Raw genomic sequence first — 13,140 nt, 5'->3', positions numbered from 1 at the left:
GACTGACTGAATGCCAGTGCTAGGAGACGCACTGTCAACTTCTGTGGAGTGCTATTGACTGGAGCAAATCATAGCCCATAGACCGTACGAACATTGATACAAGACATTATTTTCAACCAGCACACAAACTGTTACAGACTGTCAGAACTCTCCCCACCTCAGCACTTTCTACGTTACCCTGTGAGTCATGATTCAAACTCAGAGTAACTAATGTATTCAGCAGGGTAATGTAGGGGAGACTTCATGGCACTATCAAAACATAAATATAACTTAAACACCCAGAACACAGATTTCTTAGCAAAGATGAATTTTAATTTCAGTTCAAATTTAACACACATGATTAGTGAGATTTAATACAGTGTTGTCTGATGGATTTTAATAATCAAGTTATGTCTTAAATGTGCTTCCATATTGCATTTTGACATCTAAGGTTGATTGGACCGAAGCGACCACTAGGGAAAAAAAAAAAAATCAATTTCAGTCATACAGGTCGTTTCTGTTGTGATATATCACTGTTATTGTTGCAGGCCAGGAGGGGAAGATTTATGTCCCAGTTTATGAGCGCTGAGAATGGGATGTTATATCTAAGGAGCCTCTGACAACCACAAATCTTCCTGATAGTTATTAAAGTGGTCATGATCACTTTGCCGCAGACACAGCGCTCAGTCTGTCACGTTCCTGCTGCGCCTGCCTGACAAGCGCCTTGGATTCATGGTGGGGCGGGAGGGTCGTGTCTGAGCCGCGGTGTAATAATCCTCTTTATATAACCGTTTGGAGAACACCTTGGCAAACGCAGCACACACACTTTAATTTGATCTTCATGATCTGTTTATCTTAAATGACTTACACTTGATCTAAGTACGCCACAGGCATCATACAGTAGCTGTGCACTTACACTGACTTGCCAGTTTATTAGCTACACCAATACAAGCTAATGTTCCCGTCGTGTGTAAATGGGGTTGGACAAAATGTCACCTTTTAATACAATACAAGTAAATTATCAGTGATATAATACTTCTCCGACACAGTGTTACCAAAACTGAACAATTTAAGCTTTACAAGGATGAGGTTTATTGCAGAGCTGTTGTATTAGACTGTATTAGACTGTGTGGGCAGCTCAGTGTCTGTACTGTGTGTTGTTCTGATCCAGTGAGATAAAAAAAAAGGTAAAATACAGATATGCAGCAAATAGATGAAGGATTCTCTCTGTTATTGATATCAGGTGGTTATTGCTCTTTGAGATTGTGTGTGTGTGTGTGTGTGTGTGTGTGTGTGTGTGTGTGTGTGTGTGTGTTGATGTCTGCTTTAGTTGGGGTGTTGTACATGTCAGTGTGATAGATGACGTCCTTGCTATGGCCTCTATTTTGTCATTCTCCATGTGTGTGTGTTTGGGTGGTCTGTGTAAGCATAAATTTAAAGGCTTTGGCGATGTGCTAAAGTGGGTTGTGTGTGCAGTGGATTATTGGTTTGTTGTTGAATTTGGGATGTTGCAGTCTTATCTTATGACCTATAAAACTGCAGGGTACAGAGTTCGATCATATTGACATATTCTCACAACCTTTAATTTTTTTCCTTGAATTGGGAGCATGATTTGCTTTTGTTTGTTTTTTATTTTGCACTTTGCTGTTTAAGAATGAGATTTCATTAGGTGTTAGGAAAAGGAGAGCGAACTAGCCCTTAAAGCTGGCTTTTAAATCAGAGAAACATAACAAATATCCCATATAGGAAAAAGAAAATGAAAGGCACTGAAATGATCCACACACAGAATTTATCCGAGATAATGCGCCATGAATACGGATTTCCCCCGTCAAAGCAACATGTCCCGTCTCAGCCTGATGGGGGATTTGCATTTCTCACATCTCTGAGTTTTTAATTATGGAATGAAAAATTCACCACAGCATGCCCAACATAATTGCTATCAAAATGAGAGATTTGCCAAAATGTCCCAAAAGAGCTAATTGAGGGCAGAGAAATACTGATTAGGTTTGATTCTCTGAGCACACAGGATTACGCATTTCATGTTTGTGCGTGTATGTAGCGGTTTCTTTTTTGTCTTGATTCATTTCTTAACTCATTAATAGACCCTGTGTCTGACTTCATGTGTGCAGTATAAATTGGAAATCATCCAACCTTTATATTGTGGCTGATCACCACTGTGTTTAAAAAGCAAACACATTGAAAAGAAATGTAATGTTTTTAGTGTATTCTCCACTGCTAGAATAAAATCTTAAGTGACTCTTCCAAGCAGAGGGTTTGAAAATCGAATGTGTTGTTATTTAGCATGCCTTTCAGCAGAGAATCGTTTGTGCCAGAGGGCCTGAGTTTGACCAGTTTTTCATAAGAGACGATGCCTCCTGATCTGCAAAGCGTTAGATTTTTCTGATGAATAATGTATTCATAGTCTGAAGCTGCCGACGTGTCTCACTGTGTGCTCAGAGATGCTTGACTTTCACACCTCTCTGCTGGAATGAGGCTGAATCAAGAGCTTGTCTCGGTTATCAACAGCTGTGCGGATAAGTCCATGTATGCACCACAGACAGTGATGTTAGGATATTTCGAAGGCTACATGTTGGCTTCAGAGGCTTGATAATGGTGACTGTGTGAACACCCACTTATTGGCCACACAGGCAGAACTGTGGCCGATTGCTAGTTTTACATATTTAGTGTTTCCAATCTGAAATTTTTGATTTTGTTTATGTCATAATTCTAATGGATAGCATAAATTAAAGTTGACATGACAAGGAGGTTGACAATATTATTAAAACCATAATAAAATAAAATATACTAGTTTTTGCAGTATATCCTCCTGGGCTAGACCTGATTATGATATAGTGTTCAAGGTTTTCTGTCCTCCACATACAGTATATGTATGGGTCACATTTTGGGAGAATAAATATCATAAGTATAATAGTATTCCTTAGTCAGGCCGAAATGAATGGGATATCAGAGGTTTTGTTTTTCCAGTATATGTGAAAGTAAGTCAGAGAGAGTCTTTATCATTATTTCTACCAATAGGATTTATTATGGCGTCTGAGACTACTGTGTTATAGTTCAAGAGGATCAATATAGAGGATCGCGTTGCTTCCATGGGGCACAAAATCAATCAGATCTGTTTTCCTTTCATAACAAAAGTTATTGAAGCATAGGAAAAATAGCTTCTCATCAGTTAGATAATGGATTCTACCTGGTCCCTTGTCGGTGGGAGGATTTTGACCTGCAGTCATAAAGCTGCTGTTGTCCGAGGAGATAAAGGCTTGGTTACTTCTGAAAAAGTCAGACAAATGATGACAGAAAAGAGATAAGGAATGTTATACTGTTGATGTGAATGCCTTTATTATAGATAATAGTTACACATTTAATGTTTACGACCTCCTTACATAAGTTTTAAATTGCTATATAATACAGAAAGGTGTAGATTATACATTGATTTGCACTGTTAAGAGTGGGGTTTCTTTTGGAGTTTCTAAACACCAATGCGATCACTCCCGTCAGAGTAGATGGATTGCGGTGGTTGCTTTGAAGGCGGGGAAGTGGTCAGCGTGATGATTTGTAAAAGTCAGTGCAGCACAAATGGCCAGACGACCGGGAATCTGGGTGTTCTCTGAAGCTGATGGTCAATCCCATAGAGACCATAGTGCCATCACACTGTGTCGGTCCCCTGCAAAGATCACTCATGCCAAACTGCATTAGCAAAAGGCTGCTCTCCACATGTCACTGCCTGAACAAAGACACATGTATTCATCTGACACTAAAGGAGGAATGCTATAGCAGCCGTAAATAAGGTTCTGCCCAACAGGTTCTGACACGAGAAAAAAGCTTGTGTAATTTATAAATTACCATATTGTGTAACATTGTGCTGTAACTGGAGCATTCGCCGTGTAACTTGGTTGAATTGGTAGATGTGAAATGTTCAGTTCAGATGATCTGAACTGATGTGTTTCAGAGACGGGAGCAGCTGATAAAAGCCGGCGGTGATTCCCAAAGACAGGAGTTGATTGTCAAAGCAACATTCATGTCACCTCCTGCTTCTCAAAGGAAACCTGCTCTGTAATTTGCTGCTGTTGACAATATGTGATGTTATTTCTGTGATGTTACGATCACAAGTGCACCACTGAATTCTCTTTACAGAAGAAAGAAATATTACATACATTTAGCAATAGTGGTTTTAGACACTTTTTGGAACATCTGCCCAGTATTATGTTACTGCATTTGCGATAATAGTTTCCCTGATGTATTATCAGTATTGGTTTTAATACCCACCTGCTGTCACAGTGACATCATGGTATTGATTCCCCATATGACCGCCATGGAAAACTGAGTCATGTTTCCCGGAGAGGTTTGACGATAAGCCAGTGAGGAAACCCCCTGTGGGCATTGTATGGGCAGGGCAGAATGCGGTTATTTTATTGTGAAGTCCTGAAATTCTTCTTCAAAGATGATTTCTGACACGATTTTCATAACATCACAGTCCTCGCCTTCATCAGTAGGCCGCTCACTGTCTGATTGGATCATAAAAACGCCTCTTTGAGCTGAAGGAGTCACACCGCTCTCTTTCACGTGACCCAGACCTTAATTAGTACGGCAGCAGATTGTCATTTGCATGTACGTGCCCCAGTGAGTAGATGGGAGGTGGTGCACATATGGGGGAAGGATAGTGGCACTTCAGGGCCAGTTTGCTTAACAGACCCCAAAGGTACAGTCAGTTCAGAAGTGGTGTTGTAGCTTGTGGATACATTTACTGTGCCCAGTTTCCCTTTTTAAAATGACAGTGTACTGGCCCAGTAAAATGATATATTGCAGAATAAACTTCATTTATTATGTCATATTGTTGCTTTTCAGAATGACTTTGCGTTTGCATTAGGGGCATAGAAATAGGTTGTCTTTGAATTTCACACGGCTCACCCTCACTGTGCACAACACAAAAGCGTAACGCCACAGAGCGTCATTATTTTTCAAAGTAGCGCCCTGATCCTGACAAAAAGATCCGCCTCATACCTGCCGGGGATTTCTGCCTCTGGAGAAAAAGAGCGGCACCGCGCTGTAAGACTCCTTTTATTTAGCAGGCAGCCACATTTAGATGTTACATGCCTTTGGCTGTTTGCTTTAAAGTGGAAAAAAAAAGCCTTGTCTGCCATAGACACATCACTTTGTTCTAACACTGATACAACATCTATTCTGTGGTGTCAGATTGTGAGTTTATAAATTATTGGAGTGAGTCGTGAAATGTGTGTACCATGCATTTGTGTTTCCACTCATTGTGACTGAAAAACAAGATGAGTATTTGTCATGACATCAGCTTTGAATTCGAACAGAAAATGTAAGATACACAACAGCAACAGGAAGGTGGTTTATTGACCAGGCTTCTTGTTTTTTACCTCTGTTCAATAAATATTATTTAACCATGTTTAAACGTGTTTTTTTTGGGTTTTTTTTATCATTAACCTCCGTCTTCAACTCATCTGTCATGTACAAAAAACTGTTTTCTTTACCCTGTTGAATTATTTTTTTGTAGTTCATTACCTGTATCATTTGTCAGGCTGGTTGTCAGTTGTACACATGCGACTGGCCGGTTTAATATCTCACATCATCACTCATACTGTGATTAAGCTGCTAACTACAGCTCATGCAAATCTTCTCTGCAGTGATTTGCATCTATGCTGCAGACACCCTGCTCTGTTGCTCCGCTGTCAGCACCAGTGTCTGCTGTTTATACCTGTGTGGCCAACACATTCCTTGGCGTATTATCTCACATTCTCTATTTCTCTTGTAAAATGGGAGCCACAGAAAATGGAAGAAAAATTGTTGTTTTCCTGTACTCCATATTGACCGTTCCCCTGTAAGGAGTATCTTGTTGATTGACAGGTAGAATCCCTGAAAGCCTCTGCTGGCGTGTTATTGCTCTGGGTCAGGAGCAGGCAAACAGGAGTCACTCCCCCACATCTACTCTTTGCTTTTTCTCCCTTTTTTTTTTTTTTTTTTACTGTCGACTATCTTTCTGCCTCCTTATAAAATTTCTCACCTCACTCTGAATTATTGACTAGTCTGGAATCCCGTGAGACTCGGCTTGTGTTGTGTTGTAGTCCATCAGCAGCAGCAGTAGAGCTTTATTTTGTAGAATCCTAAAACCAAAATGAAAACATGCTGGGATTTATCATGTTCAGTCAGGATGGCATTTCACTTCTCCCCATATAACAACAGCTGCATACTGTACCGACGGGCAGAAAATTGTGTATGAATAAATAAATTTTTAGTGTATGAATTGGTCTGCGTTTTCTGACTGAACACTACATGCTGCATATAGTTTAAGAAACATTTCTATAAATGTAATTAGAGGATTTAAATGTTACTTTGTCCAACATGTCACTTTTTTCCTTGAAAAGTCTAACCAAATGATCCAACATTAACAATGGCAGCGTCTCATGGAAAGTGACACACCTACAGTATTAAAGAGAGGAGCTTCATTAGTTACACCTCTGTTTTTGTGGCCATGAGTGATGTTAAAATGTTTGCCATGACAAAAAGGCTAGAACTGGGTCATTTCTGTTTCTTGTATTGATTGCCTTGTTTGTGTGTTAACAGTAGCACTTTGTCAAGGTCAATCCATTGCAGGAAATAGATTTTTAACGCTATCGGCTGGTTCTGAGAAATATGGCACCGTTTTGGATGGTAAACAATAGAGACGATCATCCTATCTGCCCACCACTTATTGACACAGGAAACACTGAGAGACAAGGCAGGTGATATTCAAAATGTTTTCTTATTGTCAATAAATACCATGAAGAGATCGACAAAGCCAACGATGTGTCAGTCTGTTGAAGAGGTAAATTTTTAAAAATTGGTCATGAATACACAGTAAGATTTTCTTTTCTTTTTTCTTTTTTTTTTTAAGTGTTGGTAATTTCCTGAATCAGTTGGGTAATGTAGTTTTCAGCAAATGTTATTCAAACAGAAAGAAATTCACTGGGGACTGTTTTCAGACAGTGTATGTGTGACTCATTTATGGCACAGAGAAATGAGCTATACAGAAAGTACATTCAACACATTTTTTACATCTTTTCATAGGATTTATTAATAATAAATAATAAGAGGAAATATGAAGGCCATCACCAGACTTAATCTTTACCATAATTCTAAATTTTACGGCCAGTTCCTGATACTAAGTGATTTCAAGGCAGCGAAAATAATGTTATGAAAAACTCATGCAAGTAATTTTTTTTTTTTTTGCCATCACTCTCAATCACATCAAAGTACCTGTGAATAGTCTCCGCTCACAGTCTGACGTTATCACACAATCTTGCTGAATCATTTAAAACAGAGTCTGAGAGTTTCCCTGAATATTTTTGCTAACTCTGATCTTCACGGAAGCCGCCTTGCGGTGATTTGGTTTCCATCATGGCCGTTAAAACTCTCCAAGCTGAGCCCGCGCCTGGAAACCGCTGGTCGTGCAGGGGAATGTTGATTCATGTGGAGCTGGAGACGACCTTGCTGCTGACGATGAATGCTTCCTCATTGTCCTGAACTAATGATTCCAGTGACAAGTGTGACAATGCCCCCCATCTTTGAACAGAGCTTTGAACAGTATTGAATGGCTCAAGGTTGCCATCAGATGTGACTTTAAATTGAAATTTGAAACCTGACTATGAAAAGCTGCTGCTGCACGTACAGCGGTGTGTGCTGTGAAATTACCTGTTGCTTAGAAACCGGTGTGACTTGATGCATGAGAGCAGGCTTTGCCAAGGTCTTTGAACACAAGAATTTCTCTACAGTCTTGTGTTAAGTCAAATCTTAATTATTGACATTTTATATGTAATGTACTGTAAATGGACTCAGATTACAAAGCAAACTGACCATCTTATCCTCTTCTCTCTGTGCGTGAGATCTTTATTGTGACTCATTTTCACAGACTTTGTATATTTCCATGAAACTCTAAAGTCAGGATAAATCTCTTGTTTTGTAATATCATAATCAGGGTGTCTATGGTTACTTGTTCACTCCCTAGCATATTGTTTTTATTGTTTCCTCTATTTGCACATTTCACAACTGAACAAAGGGATGTGGGAAAATATCTCTTCCAGTTACTAAGGATCTGAGGGAAGTGGAGGTGTTGGGCACAGACGCCCACGTGTTCAGCCTCGGCACAGAGGTTGTCATTATCACTGTGCAACTTTACATGGTGATTAAATCTCCCCCCAGTGAATGAAAAACACAGATCACAGCCATATGAAACGGTGCCAGTAACACATCTATTAGTGTTACTCAATACACATATCTGAAGATTACACAGTCTTAGTAATAATCATGAACAATATGTGCAACATCTGGTCCCATGATGTTTTCCAAAGCTAAAGGTTCTAAAAACAAAAGCATACTCACAAAAAAAAATCCTCACTGATGTTGCAATGTTTAGGATAAGCCCCTTTTTACTTGTTGCTTTGTCTTGTCTTTATTTATGGCATTTCTTTGGGGAAATTGCACTAAAATGCACTTTTGAAAAAACAAAACAAAACTTGAAGGTAAAAATATTTTTGTTCTTTCTTGTTGTTTTTGGAGGGAATTAAGATTTAAATAGACTCAAATGGGAATTGTATTAAGTAGAGTGACTCTTTAGTACAAATCCTGCCATTTGTAATGGCCAGGCTGCCATGGCAGTGTGGGAATATTATTTATTATATATATTGGTAAAGCATTACTGCATGTTATTGGCCTTTGAAATAATGTATTTTGTATTTATTGCCAGTGAGCACATTTAACTGAGCGAGTAGCAGCACGGTGTAATCCTCCATAATTTATACATGTCATTTATACACTCTAATGAAAGAGCATTTTGCAAGGGAATATAACCTTTACACCTAAGAGTGTAAGGTGCAACACCACGTGTGTATAATATGAACAACATTTTTCTAATATGATATTATATAGAAATGAGACAAAGAGCCAGATCAGACAAATCGCTGTACTGTGAGGGAGCTGTGTGGGGGCGAGTGTACCATCAGCTAATCAATGTCTTATTGCACACAGCCAAGAGAAATCTCTCCTTGATTAGTGAATATCAGTAAAGGGGTGTAAAGCCATGGACGCCATCCCACACTCTCTCCCTGATTTGCACTCCAGCTGTGAGGAAAAGCACTGGTCAAATGAAGACGGCAGACGCAGTCGCCATCAGTGGGGGCAGCATCAGAGGAACAGCAGCACTTCAAATGGAATGTGGAGGTTTTCAAGGCATACAGTCATAAATTTTTCATCTGCAACCGCCTTTGAGGCAGGAGAGGGGGGCAGGCCAACCAGGCTCCAATTGAAGGCTTCTAACAACAAACCAGGGCTTTCAGAGACAAAAGGTAGACGGGGGAAGGGCACTTGAAATGAGAAACAACAAAAATCCTTTGTTTACAATAGATGAGCAAAGAGCAGTAAACAAAGTCACTGTTCAGCCGCAGTGGTCGAGAAAATCTGCCAGCGGGCAGTGACGAATATCTCCACAGCAATCAAAAAGATAATGACAGACCAACAATTGTGAATACTGTATGCCTCAGAATAATGGCTGCCACATCAACAAACCTGAAAAGATTCTTAAATGGCAAGTGGAAATGTGTTTTACAGTCATTTTTCTTTTATAGTGTTTATAGTGTGAACACTAAAGGAAAAGGGAGACCAGGCTTCTAAGGCATTACATTGAAAATGATTTAGTGAGAAAATATTCTAAATGTTTTTACAAACAAAAAACCCTATAAACATGTTGTTGTCACAGACTTTCACACGGTAGTTCAGTGATTTTCACTGAATAATTTTGTGGAAAATGACAGCCTTATAATGGCATCCAGCTTTGATTTTGAAATTCACATTTCATGCACGTGTAAACAGGTTTTTAAAGCCTATAATGAGGTGAATACCACTCACTGACAGTTAGAAACCAATATAGAAGCAAGGACTAAGCATGACCTACAGACTAATGTGTATTTTTAGCACAGTCCTTTTTGGTGGCTGGTAACATTAGTATGCTGTAAATATTGAATGGGCACTTTCAAGACCCTGCTGTTCAAAGATGGCATGCCATCTCTTCCACAGTTCAGAAGTAAAAATATAATCCACATCTTTTTACAACTACACTTTTCCTAAAACATCCTGGGCTTTTGTGTCATATGTCAACAGGCATCTCTTTATCTGTGAGGTCAATCAGAAATATGAACCTGCGCTGAGATGAACGCATCTTGGCCATAAAACGCTGTCCCTCATCCCGTAAGCAGACGGTGAAGCTCTGCAGAACAGCTGCAAATTTAATGACTGATTTTCCCGGCACCGCTGAATCCTCTGGGTGCAGAGTCTGTCTGGATGCTAATGCAGCCTGACATCTCCATCCTTGTTTAAACAACCCATGTTATCCTGAATGGGTTACTGCAATGGCAAATTAAAGGCAACTTTACTATGAATATCCATCTGAACACTGCTGCTCTACTTTTTCAGTAAACTCAGATCCCAGCTTGGTCTGATTTGATCCTGACAATATTGTGTAGGCAGTTTGTGAAATCAGATGACAGTGCTGTGCTCTTTTGAACACAAAATACAAAGATTGATTTTATATGCAGTATTTATATGTATTTGATTTCATGAACAGTGTTTTTTATGTATGCTGCTTTTAGAGAATTTAGAATGGCAAATACAATTCAGTTTGATGCTTCATGCAAAATGTATCCTCCTACATTTCACATACATGTAGTCATCCTCTCCACTGAAAGCAGTGACTCAAGCTCAAAACACACAAGCTGGAAACTCTTCATCAATCTTTACATGCATTCTCTTAAAAAAGTATTTTATCAGACTCCAGAGAATCCGCAAATCATATTCTGCTGCAGTGTCCTGTTTGTCTGTGCACCTGGATTATCTTGCCACTTTGGATTTGAAGAGAAGTGGGACGCGTTTTGTCCACGCTGTGGCAGTCAGTTGTCAGTCTCACTACTTCTGTCTGGAGATAAAGCATTTTTATGGAATTAAATCAGATTGAATTAAGAATGATGTCTGTTTCAATGCTGACCAGAGCATATGACTCATAGAGGACAGTTTGGCATCATTCCAGTACATTTATTATGTTTGACAGAGTTTAATCTGTAGAAGGAAAGTGTGGGGTTCTTTGTTTCCCCCTTTCATAATCTTTGGCCTTTGTGAAAAATACACTCATAAACACATATTTTGGGTCTTAATCCCATTCAGCAAGTTAATTCAAATGATTATGAGTGTGGTAAGTGAGGGTGGTAATACATATACGTTTGCATGCAGTAGTGAGTCCAGGTCCAGCTGTAGTATCCAGGCTAGATGAAGCTATATGCATTTGTTCATGAGATTAAGGGCAGCGTGGTGTCACAAGGGCAGTCAGGCCTCAAGCTGTATGACTGGAAGCAGGTGGCACGTTTCTTACGTTCTGGCTAAGAGGGATTAGGCCTGTGAAGGGAGAGGGAGCATATTTGATTAGCCCTTTCTAAGATTTGGAAGGATGGAGGGCAGTTCATGCGATTAGTGAGGCATTTTGAGCTGTGGTCCTGATTTCTGTGAAAGTGTGTTTTATAACATCTTGCGAAATACAACAGTGTAATTTCAGTTGAAGAGTCCGCTTGGCTCTCTGTCTCCCCTGGAATGTAAAACAGCTGGTCAGACTCTGTGTGTGTCAGCCCCCTATACTTGTGGGGCCCAACAGATTTGTGGGGACCAAAATGCTGAACCCCTAAAGTTTAAATGGCTGTTTGAGGGTTAAGACTTGGTTTATGGGATAGGGTTAGAATAAGGTTTAGGTTAGGGTAAAGGTAAAGGCTACAGTAAGAATTCTTTTTGATGTATTTTCGTGTAAATCATTTCATAATGAGGAGAGTATTATTGCTTGTACATATACTTTAGGTGAGGGATCCCCCTTCTAGATACTTTGAATTCAAATCTAAAAGCTGTGTAAAACTAAAATTAGGTGTCTGTCCTGATAACTCCATGACAACATGAATCTCAGTGGTGTAATTTACATTTGGGGGAAAGACTGGCTTCATTTGAACAAAAGAAAAAAATCCCAGTGTTATTTCCCCAGCATATCACATATGTTTGCATCTCTGCGTTTATAGGCACAGTGGAGTGGATGAGTTCCTGTGGGCGGAGGAGTCAGGAGGTGACACACTGCACCCACCAGCCCACACACTGGCCTCTCCCGGGAGGAGAAGCTCTTCACTGAGCTCCAGGAACTGCAGGCCTACAGGGAGGTAAGCAGCCAAAGAGTACAACGCCGCCAAACAGGATGGAGTTATTGGGTAATGTTGTGTGGGCTCGGCTTCAGATTGTACATTACAGCACAAAGAACTAAGAGCACAGTGCAAGGAATAACCGAAAGTGACGGATTTATTGTGGTTCATCTCATTAGGAATGTGATGAGATTAATTTTGGCAAGTCACTTTTAAATATGAATTATTAGTACGTGACTTGCTAAAGGCCTTAAATATCTTCAGGCAGTCCTACGGCATGTAAGGCTCAACAGGTTTGTCTTTGAATCCAGTATCCAGGGATTGAGTGTAGTGTGGGTGGCTGTGGCTCAGGTGGTAGAGTGGGTTGTACACTGATCGCAGAGTTGGCGGTTTGATCCACAGCTCCTCCTGTCCGCATGCCGAAGTGTCCTTGGGCAAGACACCAAAGTTGCCTCACTTGTAAGTCGCTTTGGATAAAGGCATCTGCCATATGAGTAAATGTAATGTGATGTAATGAGTATGATAGAAGAAACAGGAAGGCGTGATCTGTCAGTATTTATGGTTTAAGATGCATTAAACTGGTCTAAATGCAGAGCTGTGGTGGGAAGTGTTGTGAGCGTGTTGCCATTGCTGCAGTTTTCTAAGGCCATATTAGCACAGAGAAGATAGAACTGAATCTGTAATTGATATGAGCTGCATTTTCTGTGTTGACATATGCCTGTCAAGGTTTAATGATGGAAATTTGCATTCAGGAAATCTGGGATACTTCATAAAGTCCCATCACTGTGTTCGCCGATAGAGCTAACCTTTCAAGTACTGACTGAACTCCAACATCAGGAGAAGACCAATGTGTTGATCTGCATGTGTCTCTGAAGTCTCTCTGTCACTGAGGATGAGGAACATTAATTTTGGGAGGGAAAAATTGGGCTCATGC

Source organism: Seriola aureovittata, chromosome 10, assembly GCF_021018895.1.
Source record: "Seriola aureovittata isolate HTS-2021-v1 ecotype China chromosome 10, ASM2101889v1, whole genome shotgun sequence".
Lineage (NCBI taxonomy): Eukaryota > Metazoa > Chordata > Actinopteri > Carangiformes > Carangidae > Seriola > Seriola aureovittata.
The sequence above is the reverse complement of the archived record's forward strand: the minus strand, read 5'-3'. Positions refer to the sequence as shown.